Source organism: Alexandromys fortis, unplaced genomic scaffold, assembly GCF_014885135.2.
Source record: "Alexandromys fortis isolate MF-2015 unplaced genomic scaffold, M_Fortis_MF-2015_v1.1 scaffold_184, whole genome shotgun sequence".
Lineage (NCBI taxonomy): Eukaryota > Metazoa > Chordata > Mammalia > Rodentia > Cricetidae > Alexandromys > Alexandromys fortis.
Window position 1 is genome coordinate 962,878 of NW_026068125.1, and position 21,637 is coordinate 984,514.

The window sequence follows — 21,637 nt, forward strand, 5'->3', positions numbered from 1 at the left end:
AAATATTTAAATGGGGTGGCTTATCATTTCAGAGGTTCAGTCTATTATCATCATGACAGGACATGGTGGCATGCAGGCAGACGTGGTGCTGGAGGAGCTACATCTTGATCCCATAAGAAACAGGAAGTGAACTGAGACACTATGTTGCATAATTTTTTTTTCCATTGTGACACTTTGAGACTGTTAAATAAAATTTACCTTGAATCAGGAAGCAGAACCAGTGAATAGCCAACCAGAATTGACCATTAAGAAGCCAACAATTTGGATAGAGAAGACATACAGGAAAGTTTGGTGGTTTTTGGATTAGTGAAGAGACAAGGCTCAGGAAACAAGCTCCACTGGGAGGCCAAATTTGCCCTGAGGCAAGGAACTCCACCTTAGACAAGAAATTCCACAGGAGTGGCTCTGAAGGAGCTTCCTCAGACAGAGAGGGCCTGAAGAAACAAGCTCCACCCAGAGCAGAAGCCAGGAGTAAATCCAGTCCCAGAAGCCAACCCAGTTCTGGGACACTGACTGAGCCAGAGACCTGACTCAGAGTCAGCTATCTCCACCGGAACTGGAGTGGGACAGAACCAGTTACCTAGGACAGAGAGCACACAAGATACACCCAGAGCAGAAGCCAGGAGCAAATCCAATCCCAGGAGCCAACCCAGTCCAGAACACTGGCAGATCAGGATTGAGCCAGCAACCAGATCCAGAGTCAGTGATATCCACCAGAACAGGTAAAGGGGAGTAACCACTGAGTGAGTGAGTCAGAGCCAGAGACCACTGAGAACAAAGCCAGCAATCTAGGCAAAAGTAGACCTGAGACAGCAAATTCCAAGGGAACAGAGCAAAGCACAGGAGCACTGAGCTTTCTCCAGGAACACGAAATAAACGACATAGTAACAAAAACTGTGACACTGACTGTACCACGAGGAACAACCATCTCAGCTTTGGATTTACTGGCACCTAGAAGATTATTCAACAGAATCTCAGACAGCACCAACCACACCTATTAGAGGAAAAGATGAGTAGAAAAGGTAAGAACACATGCAACATCACAAAGAGCAACGTGACACCAGTAAAACCTAAAGACCCTTACAACAGCAAGACCTGAACAATCAAATATGGATGAAGCAGAAGAAAAGGACCTAAAATGTAACTTCAAGAGAATGTTTGAAATCTAAAAGAGAAACTGAGAAATTCCTTTAAAGAAATGGAAGAAAAGATAAGAAATTGGAAGACAGCAGCAAATTACTTAAAGAAAAGCAAGAAAAAGAAAAAAAACATATGAAAATAACTATCCAGGATTTGAAAACTGAAATATAGGCAATAAAGAAAATACAAACTGAAGGAATTATAGAAACAGGAATTATGAGAAAATGATCAGGAACCCCAAATGCAAGCATGAACAGTGGAATACAAAAGATGGAAGAGAGAATATCAAGTGCAGAAGATACTATAGAGGAAATCAGTTAAAGAAAAGATTAAATCTAACAAGAGTTTAACCCAAAATTTCCAGGAAATATGGGACACCATGAAAAGGCCAAATATAAGAATAATAGATATACTCTGTTCAGCTCAGTGCCCCATTTTATAAATAGGTTGATTAGCATTTTACAGTCTAGTTTCTTGAGTTCTTTATATATTTTGGAGATCAGACCTTTGTCAGTTGCGGGGTTGGTGAAGATCTTCTCCCAGTCAGTGGGTTGCCTTTTTGTCTTAGTGACAGTGTCCTTTGCTTTGCAGAAGCTTCTCAGTCTCAGGAGGTCCCATTTATTCAATGTTGCCCTTAATGTCTGTGCTGCTGGGGTTATACTCACCAAGGCCAGCTAGACTGGGTCTGAAAAAGCATAGGATAAAATCGGACTCGCTTAACATAGTGGACAATGAGGACTGCTGAGAAGTCAAGAACAATGGCACTGGGTTTTGTTCNCCTACTGCACGTACTGGCTTTGTGGGAGCCTAGGCTGTTTGGATGCTCACCTTACTAGACCTGGAAGGAGGTGGGAGGTCCTTGGACTTCCCACAGGGCAGGGAACCTGGTCTGCTCTTTGGGCGATGAGGGAGGGGGAGTTGATTGGGGGAGGGAAAGGGAAATGGGAGGCAGTGGCAGGGAGGAGGCAGAAATCTTTAATAAATAAATAAATAAGTATAATAGGTATAGAAGAAGCTCAACTCCAAAGCATAGAAAATATATTTAACAAAATCATAGAAGAAAACACTCCCAACCAAAGGAAAGATATACCTATGAAGATATAAGAAGCTTATAAACACCAAATAGACTGGATCCAAATAAAAAGTCCTCTCTCCACATAATAATCAAAACACCAAACATACAGAGTAAAGAAAGAATATTAAGAGCTGCAAAGGAAAAAGGCCAAGTAACATATAAAGGTAGACCTATCAGAATTACACCTGACTTCTCAATGGAGACAATGAAAGCCAGAAGGTCATGGTCAAGCATTATGCAGACATTAAGAGACCATGGATGCCAGCAAAACTGTCAATAACCATAGAGGGACAAAACAAGATATTCCATGACAAATCTAAATTTCACCAATACCTAGTCACAAGCCCAGCCCTACACAAAATACTAAAAGGAAAACTCCAACTCAAAGAAGTTGGCTACACCAACAAAAACACAGACAATTGATAGTCTCATGGAAGCAAATCCCAAAGAAGAGAAAAATGCACAAATTAACATAGAAAACAATGAAAACTAAATTAACAGGAGATAGCAATCACTGGTCATTAATATCCCTTAATATAAATGGATTCAATTCACCTATAAAAAGGTACAGGCTAGCAAATTTGCTATGAAGACAGAATCCATCCTTCTTTCGCATACAAGAAACACATCTCAACCTCAAAGACAGACCTTTTCTCAGAGTAACGTGTTGAGAAAAAAATATATATCAATCAAATGGACATAAGAAACAAGCTAGCAGAGCTATCCTAATATCAAACAAAATAGACTTCAAACTAAAATCAATCAAAAGAGACAAAGAAGGTCATTTCATATTAGTCACAGGAAATAAACAATCAAGAGGAAATTTTAATACTGAACATCTATGCCCCAAATACAAGGGCATGCTCATATGTGAAAGAAACACTTCTAAAGCTTAAATCATACATTAAACCACACATACTAATAGTGGAAGACTTCAACACTCCCCTCTCACCACTGGACAGGTCAGTCAGACAAAACTAAACAGAGAAATAAGAGAACTTACAGATGAAATGACTCAAATGGACTTAACAGTCATCTATAAAATATTCCATGCAAACAGAAAAGAATATACCTTCTACTCAGTGTCCCATGGAACCTTCTTAAAAATTGACCACATAGTTGGTAACAAAACAAATCTCAACAAATACAAAATAATTGGAATAACCCAATGTACCTTATCAGGTCACCATGGTATAAAACTAGAAGTCAACAGCAATACTAATTCTAGAAAACCCACAAACACATGAAATTAAACAATGCTTACCTAAATCATCAATGGGTCAAGGAAGAAATAAAGGGAGAAATTAAAAACATCTTAAAATTCAATGAAAATGACCACACAACATACCCAAATTTATAGGACACAATGAAAGCAGTGTTAAGATGAAAGATCATAGCACTAAACTCCTACATAAAGATGCTGGAAAAATCCCAGACTAGTGAATTAACAGAACATTTGAAAACTTTAGAACAAAAGGAAGCAAACTCACCTAAGAGAAATAGCAGGAAACAATCAGATTGAGAGCTGAAATCAACAAAATAGAAACAAAGAAAATAATACAAAGAATCAATGAGACAAAGAGTTGGTTCTTCAAGAAAATCAGCCAAATAGACAAACCCTTATCCAAACTAATCAAAAGGCAGAGAGAGAATATTCAAATTAACAAAATCAGAAATTAAAAGGTGGACATAGCAACAGATGTAGTGGTGTAAATGAATGGCAGACAGAAATTATAATAAAATATTTAGCTTTAATTAGGAAAAGACTTACAGAACCGAGGTTCCCACAGAGAATAGGAAAGCAGAAGGGAAGGGGGGAGCACACTCGCAATATTTATTAGTAAAAAATATCCTCAGGGGACCCCGCCCTACAAGGCTGGGGCTTCCCCTACAAACAGACATGGAGGAAATACAGAGAATCATCAGGTCATATTTCGAAAACTTGAACTTTACAAAATTGGAAAACTTAAAGGAAATGGACAACTTTCTGGGTAAATATCAGTTACCAAAATTAAATCAAGACCAGATAAGCAAATTAAACAGACCTATAACTGCTGAAGAAAATGAAACAGTCATCAAAAGTCTCCCAACCAAAAAAGCCCAGGACCAGATAGGTTTAGCTCAGAATTCTACAACACTTTCAAAGAAGAACTAATACCAATACTCCTTAAATTATTCCACAAAATAGAAACAGAGGTAACATTGTCAAACTCTTTTTATGAGGCTACAATTACCCTGATACTCAAGCCAAAGAAAGACATTACTAAGAAGGAGAACTACAGACCAGTCTCACTCATGAACATTGATGCAAAAATACTCAATAAAATATTGGGAAATCGAATCCAAGAGCACATCAGAACCATCATCCACTATGATCAAGTCGGCTTTATCCCAGAGATGCAGGGATGGTTCAACATACGATAATCTGTCAATGTAATCTACCATATAAACAAGCTGAAAAATAAAAATTACATGATCATCTCATTAGATGCGGAAAATGCTTTTGATGAGATACAACATCCCTTCATGATAAAGGTCCTGTGGAGAGCATGGATACAAGGAACATACCTAAACATAATAAAGGCAACATACAGCAAGCCAACAGCCAAGATCAACCCATTGGAGAGAAATTCCGAGTGATTCCACTGAAATCATGAACAAGACAAGGTTGTCCACTCTCTCCATATCTATTCAATATAGTTCTTGAAGTCCTAGCTAGATCAATAATACACCAAAGGGATACAAATTGGAAAAGAAGTAAAACTCTCACTGTTTGCTGATGATATGATAGTTTACATAATTGATCCCAAAAATTCTACCAAGGAACTTCAACAAATAAACACTTTCAGCAATGTAGCAGGATACAAGATTAACTCAAAAAAGATCAGTAGCCCTCCAGTACACAGATGATAAAAAGGCTGGGGAAGAAATCAGAGAACCAACATCTTTCACAATAGCCACAAATAGCATAAAATATCTCTGAGTAACTCTAACCAAACAAGTGGAAGACTTGTATGAAAAGAACTTTAAATCTTTGAAGAAAGAAATTGAAGAAGACACCAGAAAGTGGAAAGATATCCCATGCTCTTGGGTAGGCAGAATGAACATAGTAAAAATGGCAATCTTACCAAGAGCAATCAACAGATTCAAAGCAATGCCCAGCAAAATTCTTCAAAGACCTCGAAAGAATGGTACTGAACTTTATTGGAAAAGCAAATAACCCAGGATAGCCATAACAACCCTATGCAATAAAAGAACTTCTGAAAGCATTACAGTCCCTGACTTCAAATCTACTACAGAGCTACAGTACTGAAAACAGCCTGGTATTGGCATAATAACAGACAGGAGGACCAATGGAACTGAATAGAAGACTAGGATAGCAATCCACACATCTTTGAACACCTGATTTTTGACAAAGAAGTAAAAAATATCAAATGGAAAAAAGAAAGCATATTTAACAAGTGGTGCTGGCATAACTGGATATCAACATATAGAAAAATGAAAGTAGACCCATATCTATCACCATGCACAAAACTCAAATCCAAATGGATCAAAGACCTCAACATAAAGCCAGCCACACTGAACCTTATAGAAGAGAAAGTGGGAAATACACTTGAATGCATTGGTACAGGAGACCACTTTCTAAATATAACCCCAGCAGCACAGACACTGAGAGAAACAATTAATAAATGGGACCTCCTGAAACTGTAAAGCTTCGGTAAAGCAAAGTCACAACTGTAATGATTTGACCTGTCTCTTTAAGAGACAAGCCCCGCCCATCCCCCATGCCCATCTGCTGAGCCAGGCAGATATTCCTGCCTGCTTGCAGCCTGAGGCTCTTCCTTTTTCATCTCCCTCTCAAAGAGGCAGTTTCCATCTCTCCCTTCTCTGTCTCTGTCTCTGTCTCTGTCTCTGTCTCTCTGCTCTTCTCCCCTTCTCCCATTCCCCTCCATAACCCACTAAATAAATATCCAACCTTACTCTACATGGCATGCCTATCTATGTCTCTGTCTTTCACTTGCCACGTGGCTCCCTTCCAGGGATCAGCTGCCTTTGGAGACCTGCAGCATGGTCTCGTGGTGTGCCCGTCTGTCTGTGTCTCCTCAAGACTGGCTTCCCCATCGAGGTCTCCCACCCACCATGTGTCTCCCTTTTTCAGACTCATGGCCCACTGCAGCCACTCAGGGAACTGCACTGTCCCTGCCTGGGACTGGCTGCTCTCATAACCAGCTGCCCACGGCTGTCACTTAAGCGTTTCTGCCACTGCAGCCGCTTGGGGATCAGTAGCATTTTTAATCCATTACAATCACTCCCTTTATTCTATTTCTTAATCTGTCTGTCTCCTTAAACACAGGATTTGTCTCCATTCCACATTCTGGTGCTCCTTTTCTCAAACTGTACATTTTGTATTTTTTCTTGCTCAGCTTGCTTCTTCTCATTATAAATCTTCCTTAGAGTTAACCCAGAGCAAGAGAGAACTGATTCCCACAAGTTGTCCTCTCACCTTTACAAGCTCAGCATAGTGGGGCAATCCAGCACTCAGGAATAATATATTTTAATCCTAACGAAAGCTTCAATTCTTGTCTTGGCTCTCTGGTGTCTGTGGTGAAAGGGACCATAAACTCCGATATTCTGATTCCACTTAAGAGTACAATATGTGGAAAGAAGCTCTTTTTTGTTTTTGTTGTTGTTTGTTTGAGACATGGTTTCTCTGTGTAGCCCTGGCTGTCCTGAAACTCAAAGATTCACTGCCTCTGCCTCCCAAGTGCTGGGGTGTGATTCTTCATTTTTAATTAAGAGGCTACTTAGATACAAAGAAAACCAGGGCCTCAAATTCCTGCTTTATTTATCAGGCAGGACACAGGGTGAAAAGCCATGACCTTGGCCACAGTCACTCTGGCCCATCAACTTCTTCCCCATATTGACTTCACATTGACTTGGTGCTTTACTCTGCCACCCCTAGGGGCCCAGATGATTCAATATGAAGCTCTGTACAGTTTGTCTGCTCACAAGGCTTGCCTTTGTGGCAGTGAAGCCTGGTGCTGCCTCTTTCCTCAGATCTGAAGCTGCCCTCGTTCCTTCTTTTCTAAGCCACTGTTCATTTGGAGCCTGGCTACGTAATAAGTTCACATCCTTGCTTCTCCATGACCTGAATTCAGATCTGTTCTCTGGCTTTTGCTAAGGAAGCATGTTTGTCATCAATATACTTTGTTTCCCCTAAATATGAGCTATACTGTGGCAATTATCCAGGCCCATAATCAGCATAAGTGGTAGCGAAGTGTTGTAGTTAAAACAGAATTAATATGCACATCAACACCAATCGAGTCAAGATGCACCGCCTTTGTTAGCTATCAGAGCAAACCTGCACTAGCAACAAAGTACATAAAAAAATAAGAGTTTTATATGCTGCAATCTCTAAGTTGATAATTAAAAGTGACAAAATATATACTTTAAAAAGAAATAAAATCTTTTAAAGGAACAGTAGTATTTATTGCTGTTTATTTTTTCCTTTCTAAAAAACAGTAAAGTAATAATATCAGAAAAAAGAAATAAAAACATGTCATTTTTCTTTATTACAGATAGCAGTATTTGTGTGGTGATCTAGAGGGAAGACATTCCTTCATAGAGCAGGAAACCACCCTCTTAAGTGATAGAAAGAAAAAAGAGAATGTTGATGTATTTCCTATTATTTAATACAATTTGTGTTGGGCCAAAATTATCTCAGGGCCTGTAGGACAGAGAAAAGCCTGGCTTGAGTTAAAGGGAATCTCAAAGCTACCGAGGATGAGAGAGCAAAATCTAGGTAGACACTCCTCCAGCCAGAGGGAGGGCTTGGCTGTCTCTCATTGGTTGGAGGTACCCCCACATCACATGATGTCACTTAACCTATATAAGCTGATGCTCACAGTAATAAAAGGAGTTCCTGCTTTGACTTGACTCCCTATTGCATCTGATTTGTCTTGTGTCATGGGGCTGCAGAACTGGCAGATAGCACACTCACCTTTCCCTTGGGAATAAGGAGGCTAAGGAGGCCTAGAAAATTTGGATACCTAATTTGTCCCAGAACTTAAATTGAGTGTGATTATCCTCAGCTACACAACGAGTTGAGGCCAGTTACATGGGGCCTTGACCAAGGAGGAAGAGGAAGAAGAAGATAATGAATTAAGCAAAAATAGAAGAACAGATGAAAACTAGATGCCAGCATATGACCACTGACATGGTTTATCATATAGTCTGTGGTAGGGCTAAGTAAAAATGTGCTTTATTTCTTTACTTAAAATCTTTTCTGTTTCGCAGGGAAGGGCAGAGACATGGCTGGGTAGTATGTTGGAATATTAAAGGGCTTTTAGTTTTTTCCTTATTGTGTTTTCCTCCATTTAACTTTCAAATAGGCAGTTGGCTGTGTGCACATTGCCTTGGGGAGAGAATTCTTCCTTTTCCAAAAGGTAACTTTCAGTTAGCCCAATCTAGAAACCCCCTCACACAGACCGGCCCAGCTATGTGTTTCCTAAGTGACTCTAGATTCTGTCCAGTTCACAATTACTATTAATCGTCACAATGTTTCACCCCCCCCCATCCCCCCGGCTGGACCGATGCGTGGCCTGGAGTCACTCACTACCCATCAGCCATGTCAAGGTCACTTTACTTGCTAGGGTCTCTACTTTACTCCTGAGAGGACAGTGACACCACTGCTGATACACTGTTCATGAAGAAGGGAAGGGAGACCCTGACAGCTTGCTACCATACATACCCAGAAAACTGCCTGGGATTCTGAAAGCTAGGCCCACCCCACTTTCACACACACAGCCAGCAGGACTCCAGTCAGTCCAGAAAGAGGAAAAACTCTGAAACCCATGGGAACTGCAATGCTGTTACATTGTCTGTAGAAATAGCTGGAGTCACCATCTTTCTCAACAGCAGACATCCATATATGATTACTTTCACCTGTGTGGAAACAAACATTTACCAAGCTACTCTAGGGAGCAATAAACACTTCATATACTCAGTTATGCCACTGAGACCTTACAACCAGCCTGGAGGGTGTACATTATTTTCCCAAATTTATAAATGGGAGAAAACAGCTTTAGGAAGTTGAGTGACTTGTGTGTAACGGCGTAAGCGAATGCAGACAGATTGTCAAAATATAGACAGCTTTAATGGAGGAATAGACTTACAGAACCACCGTTCCTGCGGAGACCAGGAAAGCAGAAGCAAGCGCTGGGAGCACGCTCGCCAAATTTATAGGCAAACTTTAGCCTGAGGCGAACACGCCCCCTAAGGGGTGGGACTTATCCCTACACATGTGAAGGTGTGCAGCTAAGAAAAGATCGATTTGTATTTCAAAACCAGGTATGTACAATTGCAGAAACACTCCGTTCATTGAAGCACACACAATCTCTGTGGGGCAGAACTTGAGCTCTTGATTCTGCATGGTAATGACAGCAGTCTTCAGAGACAATGCAGCCTTCCCCTCAACTGTGTCAGGCAGGAGAATCCCTGCCTAAGATGCTAATGTCACTGTTTATTGTGATGCCCCACCACATTTTTTCTGATCCCTTCAGGAGAATCACACAAGAGCTTCTCCAGAGAGCCACTCCAAAACAACAGAAAGAGAAAGATTCTAAATTCAGTGCTGTTAAAACTGTCTAACTCTGGGCTTAGAAGGCTCATCAGGAGTGAGAAACACGTACAGCTTTTGCAGAGGACCCAGGGTCGCTTTCTAGCACTGACTTGGCAACTTCCAACCAACCATCATAACCCCAGCTTCAAGAGTTCTAATGACCCCTTCTGACTTCAGACTTCCTGCATACACATGGCACATATACATACACATTAAATATATTTTTAAAATGTAAATCAGTATGTTTCTTTCTGTTGATGTTTTGTTTTTAGATAGTTTTGCCATGTAAACCAGGCATATCTTGAATCCATGATCCTTCTGCCTTGTGAGTGTTAGAATTATAGACATAGCCAACGAAGAGGCCAGTTTGAGTCACCTGAAGCCCCATTTCAAAATACAAAAAATAAAACCAGAGAATGGCTCGTCAGGTACAGGTGCTTGTTCTGAAAGCTCAGGAAGTGAGTTAAAGTCCTGGAACCCACACAAATGAGGATGAAGAGAACCGAGACCATAAAGTTGTTCCCTGACCTCACCTGTGTGTCTCCAGACACACACAGTAAAGAGTAGAAACACAAAGGCCACAAGACTGGTCTAAGGTTGTAAGAGTTACCCCTTTCAGAGGCATTTCTCTGTTGTGGCACATACTTTCAGCAGGTTTTGCAGAGTCCTTGAACCAGGACCAAATGTTCACATGTGTGTCTTTTTTTCCCAGAAAGTTTTCATGTAAAGAAGTAGCAGACACACACCGCATATCAAGCTGTGACAATTATCAGATATTAAATGTTTATTTACTTTAGTTGCCAAGCTTTAGAGTGGGTCACTCTCATTTCCAGCATCTATGGTCTCATGTGGTACAGTGAAGCTGAGGTCAGCCCCACCTCCATTTCCAACTCAATCATTCCTGTGCTAAAATCATAGCATCATAACTTGTCATTGTAACTTTCTCATAAGAGACACTTCAAACTTGTTGATATTCACTCTCCTTAGGTTTCTTAAGCTCACAATTTTGATGTTTCACTGAGGTCCATCTAATAATTTTACAAAATGTATTTTTAATTCATCTTTAATTGCATTGCCATTATTTTGTAATTTATCATTCTCAATGAGCAACACAGATACTAATAGGAGATAGCTTCACGTCCTGTGAGCAGTTAGGTTAACTTGATGATAATTTTGATTCCTTTTTTCCATTATCATATTTTTAAGAAACTGACTTAATCATTCTGAGTAACAGAGAACCATGGGCCATAATGAAATTCTAATGATGACAAAGTTTGGATTTATGGGAATACATAGATCTTCTTTATTTGTATAACAGTAGCCCTTAATAAAAACATAACCTAGTAAATCAACTTACTTGTAACAAATTCAAGATCTTTTCCAAGAACTACCCTTATGGATTTTCACACATTTTCTTTTGAAAGGGGAACACTTTCATAATCTCAGAATTTTGTCTCTGTTTTACAGTATTTGACATCTGTCAAGTGTGTGCCACTTTGTGCAGGATGTCCTACTGTGAAGGAATCTGGGAAATTTTTGAGGAGACCCTTCAGCTCTGTAGCAGTCATACCACAAAACGGGGCTGCTCCTGACAGGCCAGGGGAGGTACACAGTCACTCTGACCCAAGCCAAACAGTTCTTCCTTTTGGCTCCTTTTCCTTAGATAGAAACAATTACCCAGCTGAAAGCCCAAAGTTGTGCAGGCGAAAGCTTCTGTATGTTTTGGCATCAGCAAGTTCTTCCTCTACAAGTCAGCCCTCACTGACTGGGTTGTCATGTGTATCAGCCACTAGTCTCCTGGCTCTGACAGAATAGGTTTACAATGCTGTTTAAGAAGTGTATTTTGGCTCACGTACTTTCCACACACTAAATAAGCAAATAATATACAAACATGGATGGTAGGCAGAAGAGAGGTGATGGAGAAAAAGAAGAGAGAGGGAAGGAGAGTGAGAGGGCTACACATGGGAGTGTTCACAGAAATGAAATGATTGCATGAGGAGTAATGTTTTTTGATCCTGAAGATGGAGAAAGCTACGAGCCAAGAAAGAAGAGCAGCATCTAAGCCAGTGGTTCTCAACCTGTGGATTGAGACTCCTTAAAGATCATATCTCAGATGTCCTGCATATCAGATATTTACAATTCATAACAGTATGAAAATTATAGTTCTGAAGCAACAATGAAACAATTTTATGGTTTGTGGGGGTCACTGTATTAAATGGCTGTAGAATAATGGATGTTGAGAAGCACTGCTCTAAGCAAAAGGGGCTGAGTAAAAAAGGCAGCCCTGCCAACTTTTAGTACAGCCTTGGATTCACAACTGTAGAATATTATAAGAGTTCAAGGAAAATGATATTTTGGGAATTGGTTGATTTTGACACACTTTGGTGAACTGTAATATCCATTCTGGTCTTGATTTGTATCTACTTGAAAGTATGCTAGCTCTCTAGCAGTATCTCACATACCTGGCTGACATAGCTTGATACCAAAAGGTCAAAAACAAAACAAGGCATCACAGCAAACACGAAAGGATTCTTAAAAAATTACAGGACAGCAGATCTTATGAACATGGAATAAAACCTTAGCAAAGTAAGGCAAAAACTATTCTAGGAATGTAAAGTTAGTTCAACTTTTAAAACCCAGTCTATGTAGTCAAAGACATCAATAGACTAAAGAGAGAAAACATAGTATCTGATGCACAGAGAAAAGCATTTGTAACTCAATATTTATTCACAATGAAATTTTTAACTAACTAGAAAGACTGTAGTGATTTTCAGTTACATAAAAAGCACCTGGAAAAAGTTTGTGGACATCAAACATTTTGGGAAAAGAATGAATGTTGATCCCTCTATAGTCAGATTAAAAAAAGGTCAGCTCAGACCACTCCTATTCAACACTATATTAGAAGTCTTAAGTTAGAGCAGTAAGTGTATATATAATGTAAAGCTGCTCTACCCCCCCCCCCCCCCCCCCCCCCCCCCCCCGCCGACCAACCCCCACCCCCACCCCCCCCGCCCCCCCCCCCCCCCCCCGCCCGCCCGCCCTCGTGTGTGTACAATGTTTCAGTTATGTGATACCTGGAAGCCGAAAACTGTGTTGAAAACACATCATCAATTGAGAATTGAAATGAGAGCAGAATTAACACCAGTGTCTGCACATAGGAATTTTCTCAGTGGTTTGCATTTCTCCATGGTGTTTTGGTGGTTGATACATAAATGACTCTATTTGTCAAGAGCCACAGAGTTGGACAACCTTGGAGTGGTATTTATGACATGCATGCTTAGAAGTGATTCTATATTGATGTCTGGACACAGGCAGACTTATTGGAGACTCCGGTGCACATTCACAGACTAATGTACTGTGAATACTATGCTAACTTTGAAATTTTTCCAACGATGATCTAGGAGATAATCATACACTATGTTTCTAAGAGTTTTAATTATCAGCCATCCTTCTGGTGACCTTCTCCTCCTATCAATGCCTCTCATTCATCACCCAATCATCTATTTTCCAGGCCCAGAGATAGGATCCAGGGAACCAGAGATAAGTAGAAGGTCTTTGTACTCTAGTGGCTTGGTGACAAGTATTTCTCATCTTAAGAATGAGGAGCCATTCTACAAACAGCTAAGGAAAACGAAGGCACCTAATTCATAACGAAGGCAGAGAAGTAAGCAATGAGCAGGTAGGTGACTAGTGATAGCCTAAAGTTTGACTTTATCTGACAACATATTGTTATATATTCAGCTACATGCACACATACACACACACGCACACACACGCACACACAGCACAAAAAGACATCAAAGTAGGACAGGGTTTTGCTAGGATGAAGGGGTCATCAGGAATGATCAGGAAGAGAGAATGATGGAGCAAATATGATCAGAATACATCCTATACCCATGTATGAAATTGACAAAATGAGGCAGAAGGGACTGGGCAGGGTTTTTTGTTTGCTTAAGATTATCTATGTGTATGTATTTGTTACTTGCTTATCTTTGTGTACATGTGCATCTTCTGGATCGCCCCAGTCCTTGGGGGATGGAGTTAACTCACCTAGCATGGGCCTGATATAGACAAGAGGTTAGGAAGGGGAGGGGAGGATTTGCATACAAATGAGGGGAAGGCAGAAGCAACTTTAGGAATAAAGGGAAAGGTAAACTATACAGGAAGTTTGTGGTTTGCTAAGAATAGCTAAACTGAAAGTTACCAGCAGGCCACTCCCAGTCCCTGTCATGCAGCCTCCACCCCAACTCAGCACACAACTCTCCCCATTGCTCTCTAAAGGGCCCTCTTTGTGTTAGCATGGCTTCTGATTTGCTCCAGAACCTCCTACTTCATATACTGGTGCCCTTGCTTCATCGGGTAGGCCACAGATGGTTCCCCCAGAGACAGAGGAGTCTTCACAGACAGCAGCAACAGCTCACAAGTATGAGCCACACCTGTGCCAGGCATATTCTAACCAGAAGCCCCCATTCCCTATATGTGGAATATTGTCATGTAAAATGTAACTGCTGAACTCTCCACACCCAGGGGCTGTGCTGGTCTGCATCACTACTGAGTCAACCACTTTCCCAAGTGTGGAGAGCACTACAGAAGAAAAAAATAAAAACCTGAAGTGGTGCAAAGTAGTGCCATTAAAAACTGATAGTGACTCATCGTGGCTAGACCTGTGGCAAGAATCATGAAAAGGGACTCAATTACATGCTTTACTCTTATCATTATTTTTAGATAAAAGGAAATCAGACTGGGAACTGGACAGGATTTAGTATGGTCTGGGAAAGATTTGTAGGTCATCATTTACTCTAAAAAAAAAAATTACCAAATTTCAATGCCACAGAATCTTCTGGAATCTAGATACTAAAAATCAGTCTATTGAGAGTAAAGGCTTCACTGGCCTCACACATCAATGTGGAAGATGAGCATGAGTCTTTAGTGAGCTCCTATAAGAATTCTGTAGATTTAACAAGCTCAGCACACCTGGAGAACAGATGTGAGATAAGACTGTTGCTCACTCTGCATCCATCCCACTGGTGTAGGCATAAGAAGGAATACCACTTCTCACACTGGGACTCCTGGACTTACACAGATAAGTGAAGTCTAAGAGAAGAAAATGTGACCTGAATAGGATATATAGTATCGAGTTATATATCACATAAGTTATCTATAACATAAGACTCAGACAGACCACTGGGCAAGGAACAGAATTTGCCATCCCAAAATAAACATGAATTCCATGGGACAGATGCAAAAGTAGAGTTTAGGAATAAAGCCAATTTCCAAATAAGCAATGAACTCAGCATATGTGGACAAACTGTATATGAGCTGTCATTAAGAATACAGGGGACGACTTGATTCTCAGCACAAGGGGGTAAGACTCTCACATGCCAACCTAGCATCTTCCACCAACATGGCTTTCCTACATACTGAACACTGCTTTTAAATACATAGTCCTTACAATCAGATGCAGTAGTCACTCCCAGACAACAGAATAAGACAAGCAGAAACAGTATGTTGATCCAGTTCATCTGAGCTTATCTTTCATGACAACCCTTTGAAACATTTTATCCACTGAATGCTCTCATTAGTTAGCTGTGACAAGATTCTTTTGGGGAACCTCTTCCTTTTTCCTTGTACCCCATCAGTGGTCTCAAGAATTGCCACTATTCTTTAGGTATTTAGGATAGACATGGATAGGGACATCTCTATTTTGATTTGTGTCTTTAAAGTTTTCCTATGTGCACAGTTTACTTGGGAGATATTTCATCATAATAGATTTATTAGGTTCTTGTTTGTCAGATACTAGGATATCATAGCCAAGTTGCTAGTTTCAAAGTAGCCTTCTGAGAGCTGAACTGAGTAGCAAAAGGCACAAAGGCAGCTGAGATGATCTGAAACATACAGTTTATTTCTTTGGAAATGAGGGATTATGAAAAACATGAGATTGATAGGCAAAGGATCCCAAAACCCCCAAGTTCGTGCTCTCAGCAGTTAACTGCTCCATTCAGCTCACCTTTGTGAGAATTGGGATAAACACTTGATTCCTTTGCCATTTGTAGTTAAGAAAGCCAGGAGAACTGTTTAATAAAAATGCTGCAAAGTGTAAGTGTACTGTGGGTCAGTGTCTGTGGTGAGAAAGACTGCCTCCACCCATAGACCCAGTGTTTAAACATTTGCTGCCCGGATGGTCCAACTGTTTCAGAACGATTAATTAGGAGGTGTGCCCTGGAAGTGTGTCACTGGAAGTGGACTTTGAGATGCTAAAAGTCCACATCATTCTGGTGGCCACACACATGGATCAGACACAAGCTCTCAGCTACTGTCCCAGTGCCCTGCCTTACTACAGCCACGCTCCCCACCGTGATCCATTGCATGATTTCTTTTATAAGTTACCTTTATTATGGCATCTTTTCACAGCAATAGAAAAGTAGCCAAGACAGCAACCCAAGACAGACTCACGCCACTCTTCAGTGCAAGGACTCAGACCCTCAGTCTCTTAGGGATCATTTCCCTTTGCACAGAACCACAAATCAGGCTGCATTATTTGAATCTGCCACCAGTCGGCTCAGTTTTCATTAACAGAAATTTTAGGTAGATAGTTTTAATTCTTTCCTCTTATAGGACATGGCAAACTATCACCCCTGAAGTCTCACTTCAAAAGAACACAGTCTTTTTTTTACTGGATCATGACTGCATTTTCAGTGCCAACAGGAAATGATGAAAAAAGGAAGGCCACTTACTGGAGGAGGGGGAAAATGAGTTCAAAATTCCTTTAAAAAGAATTTTCACAGAAAATAATCTTAAATGTTTGTTTGCTAGGACAGCATATGAACCAGGAGCCTGACTTCCAAAAGATCTGCAAAGGTGTCCAGAGTGGAGGCATAGGTCAAAAATTTAGGTCATGGAAATAGAATTATAAGACTGAGCCCAACTTGGACTATATAGTAAGATTCCATCCCCAAAAGGAAATATCATGGAACTTAGATTTTGCCCCCCCCACACACACACACCATATAATTTCAACAAAATCTTAATTGTATTTTTAGCATTCAATGATGAAATGACTTAATAAAAGACCAGGTATTTGGACTGTCATCCTGGCCTCTCACTCTCCAGTGTCTGCATGGAATGGATGGAAACACCTGTCCCAGGGGTTCTTCTTCTACAAATTTATAAACAGTTCCCTTTGAAACTGAAGTACAGTAATTGACCTCCATGGACTCTCTGAAGTGACTCAAAGCCAACCTATGCACGAAAGCAAACTGATAAATCTATTCTGAGTTTTGACCCTACTGCATGTACTGGCTTTGTGGGAGCCTAGCCGGTTTGGATGCTCACCTTCCTAGACCTGGATGGAGGGGGGAGGACCTTGGACTTCCCACAGGGCAGGAAACCCTGACTGCTCTTTGGACTGGAGAGAGAGGGGGAGCGGAGTGGGGTTTGGAGGGGGGGGAGGGAGGCAGGGAGGAGGCAGAAATTTTTAATAAAAAAATTTTTAATAAAAAAAAATCTATTCTACCCATGGGTTCTCTCTGTATGTGTACCAGTTTGTAAATAAAGTGTAACGGCATAAACGAATGCAGACAGATTGCCAAAATATATACAGCTTTAATGAAGAAATGGACTTACAGAACCACCGTTCCATGGAGATCAGGAAAGCAGAAGCAGCATCTGGGAGCACGCTAGCCAAATTTATAGGCAAACATTAGCCCAAGGCGAACACGCCCCCTAAGGGGCGGGACTTATCCCTACATCTCCCGTTTTTGTCTAAATAAGACAGAACTAAACCAAATACAACTATATACAATAATAACAAATAATAAATATAATAAACAATATTGAGAATCAGAAGTTTTGCTAAAGGTTCTATCTCAAGGAGTCTAAATAATGTAGAGTAACTACAATTATATAATGTTCAACTCTGTCAAAGATCTGAGAAGGGAATAAATATTACTTAACAAACAAGATATATCCAAAATGTGCAACAATTGACAGAGACAACTGACTACCTAGGCAATCACCAAAAGTCTCGTTTGCAATGTTGAGTCAACCAACTTTGGCTAAGGCCTGACATAACTGACATACCATTATTAAAGGTAAGGAACTTTTTTAGAACTATCCTACCCTGTCTTGGCAGGATAAGACAATTCTGTTTCATTGTCAGAAGTTGAGGTATGGGCTTTTCTTAACCCAAAGGCCAGTTCTGCCAAGAAGACAAGCTCCCAGTGGAGTGTCTTTGGTGCTCAATGTTCTCTCGGGAATAGAGCGGTGTTGCCAGGAGCAATTGTGTCTCACTATCACGAAACTCTGAGTTATATTAAAGGCCATATTCTACAGCTCTCCAAAGAGGTTGAAGATTATCTATCTATACTGAGTATAATCTCTATATATCTAAAGAACCTGATTAGTCTAATTACAAATGACAAACTTAGATGACTATTAATCTATATAATTCTCAATATCTATCTAACTTAAAGACTAAAACAATAAACAACTGTGCAATATATGAAGACAATGATCTTCATCTGTAAACAATGTCATTACATATCAAATGTAAACAATGTTATTACATAAATAGTATCAGAGGTAGAAATGTACATTGTGATATGGTAGATGTATCAATACAATATAAGCATATTCTTATACAAAAATAGAGGTAGGAACACTCACATTCAATATTCAATATGTCAATATACAGAAAACAGTACCAATACAATTTTCTAAAAACAGTAACTCACAAATACCAATCATCCCATCAAACCAGTTAATCCCCCCCCCTTTTTTTTTTTTCGTGAACATACCCCTAATTCCATAAAACATCTCCCCATCCCCTCAACCCCAAACCAACCACTAAAAGATGTCCCTAACCCTGAGGGCAAACTCTGTTGGGAGAGGGGACGTCGTCCTCTAAGATTGCTTCAAGCTGACATGGGGGCGATGTTCTCCTTAGGGGCTCCTGTGAAAGCAAATGATGGTAAAATTCCCAAATTAACCTTTGACCTAAGAAAATTATAACTAGTCCCTGAGCACTTTGAGAAGGTCCGGCCAGAGTGTTGTCAAAAATGTGCACCATTCGAAATTGTCTTGTGCAGTTGGTACCAAAAAACAGGTCTCATATTAGCGCGTAAAAAAGAGAAAAAGAAAAAAAATATTCATGACGTCATAAAAACCAGGTTGAGTTGATGTTGTGGGGCCCCATCTTCATCCTGGAAACTTCAAAAATTACTGTAGGGAAATTTGTTGCTTGTTATGGGAAATTTAAACATTAACAACAAGGACATATTCTGACATATAAAGAAAGACACAGATATGAGGAAAAGCAAAGAAAGTTTATCAAGTATATAATTATCCTCATTCTGTCCCATTTCATGGCTCCTGATCTGAGACAGAAACTCTGAGATATCTCTTATCAACAGGCTTGGAATTGAAGAGGGACTGAGCCATAGTCCAACTCCAAAACCAGCTCTACATATTTATAAAGAAGCGTTCAAAGAGAAAAAAGAAAATATATATATAATCAATACTTACTCATGTTACTGTTGAGTCTTAGTGGGTCGTAACTATTTTCCATCCATCAGTTATTAAATATTCAGGGTCCCTTAAATTCTTTGAAGATCAGTATTTTCCTGTGGAGATAAAAAAAAAAAAAAACCCTGCCCCCAACCTACCTGAATTCCTTACCATCAGTATGCTCGCCATCCTTGTGAATGAATTGTTATTTATCTTTTCCAAATGGCTTTTCTTCTTCATACCGAACCTTTATTAATTTTGACGGTATCCACAATTGTTCCTCACCTGTGGAGATAAGAGCAAAACCCCTTCCCCAACGCAGCACATCTCCTGGCTTCCATTGTGAGGTCAGCACATCCTTGAAATAAACTGGTTGATTTAGTTCAGTAGACTTTTCCATTATCCAATGTCTTTCTGCAGCCGTTGTCCCCTTCTCATTAGCGTTAAGAAAATTCAAGGTTAACAAAGCATTATGTAACCTATTTCTGGGGGTGTTTTCCACCCCTTTCTGTTTATTCAACATATCCTTTATAGTTCGATTTGATCTTTCTATGACTGCTTGACCTGTAGGATTGTATGGTATACCTGTAACATGCTTGATATTGTAATAGTCAAAAAACCGTTTCATTTTCCTAGAGGCATAAGCAGGACCATTATCTGTCTTTATTTGTGTAGGTATACCCATGATAGCCATGACTTCTAATAAATGAGTGATTACTGAATCAGCTTTTTCTGAACTTAAAGCAGTTGCCCACTGAAAGCCTGAATAAGTGTCAATGGTGTGGTGAACATACTTCAATTTGCCAAATTCTGCAAAGTGAAACACATCCATCTGCCAGATTTCATTCCTTTGGGTGCCCTTTGGATTAGCCCCTGCAGGCAGTGGCGTTTGGTTATAGAAAGAGCAAGTAGGGCATTTCTTTACAATCTCCTTAGCTTGTTGCCATGTGATAGAAAACTCTTTCTTCAAACCTTTGCTATTAACATGATGTTTTTTATGAAATTCAGAGGCTTGTAGCACACTACCAATCAATAATTGATCAATTTCTGCATTACCTTGTGCTAGAGGACCTGGCAGACCCGTATGGGATCGGATGTGTGTTATGTACATAGGGCAAAGCCTGTTCCTGATCAAATCTTGAACCTGGATAAACAATGAGGTTAGTTCTGTATCATCAGGTATAAATTCAGCAGTTTCAATATGTAAAATAACTCTTTCTGCGTATTGTGAATCAGTAACTATATTAATAGGTTCTCTAAAATCCCTTAGCACCATAAGAATGGCATATAATTCTGCCTTCTGGACAGAATCATAAGGACTTTGTTCCACCTTACCCAAGTCTTCCGATTTGTAACCTGCCTTCCCTGTTTTATTGGCATCAGTATAGAATGTACGGGCTCCAGTTATTGGAGCATCACGGACGATTCGAGGAAGGATCCAAGAAGTTCTCTTTATGAAGTTAAGCCTCTTGCTTTTTGGATAGTTGTTATTAATGTCTCCCAAAAAATTAGCACAAGCTCTTTGCCATGTTTCATTATCTTCCCATAATTTCTTTAGTTCATCAGCAGTGAAAGGCACTATAATTTCTGCTGGGTCTATGCCTGCTAGTTGACGAAGTCTCAGCTTGCCTTTTATAATTAACTCAGAGACTTTTTCCACATAAGTTTTCAGTTTTTTACTTGGTTTATGTGGTAAAAAGATCCATTCCAAGATAATATCATCTCTCTGCATTAAAATTCCTGTAGGAGAAATTTTGGATGGTAATATGACGAGAATACAATCGAGCTCTGGATTCACCCTGTCCACATGTGCCTGTTGTAATTTTTCCTCAATTATTGTCAGTTCCTTTTCTGCTTCAGCTGTTAATTCTCTGGGACTGTTTAAGTCTTTATCACCTTCCAAGGTTTTGTTCAAATGAATTATTAGATCAGGTGTTATCCCAACAGCTGGTCGTAGACTGGAAATGTCTCCTAACAGTCTTTGAAAGTCATTAAGAGTCCGTAGGCGATCTCTCCTAATTTGTGCCTTTTGTGTCTTAATTTTTTGCAAACCTATTTTATAACCTAAATAATTAACAGAATCTCCCTTCTGTATCTTCTCAGGAGCAATTTGCAATCCCCATTTAGGTAAAAGTATCTTTATTTCTTCAAACAGTCTGTTCAAGGTATCCATGTTTGAATCGGATAACAAGATGTCGTCCATGTAGTGGTATATTATAGATTTGGGAAATTTCTTGCGTATTATTTGCAATGGTTGGTTCACAAAATATTGGCACAAGGAGGGGCTATTTAACATA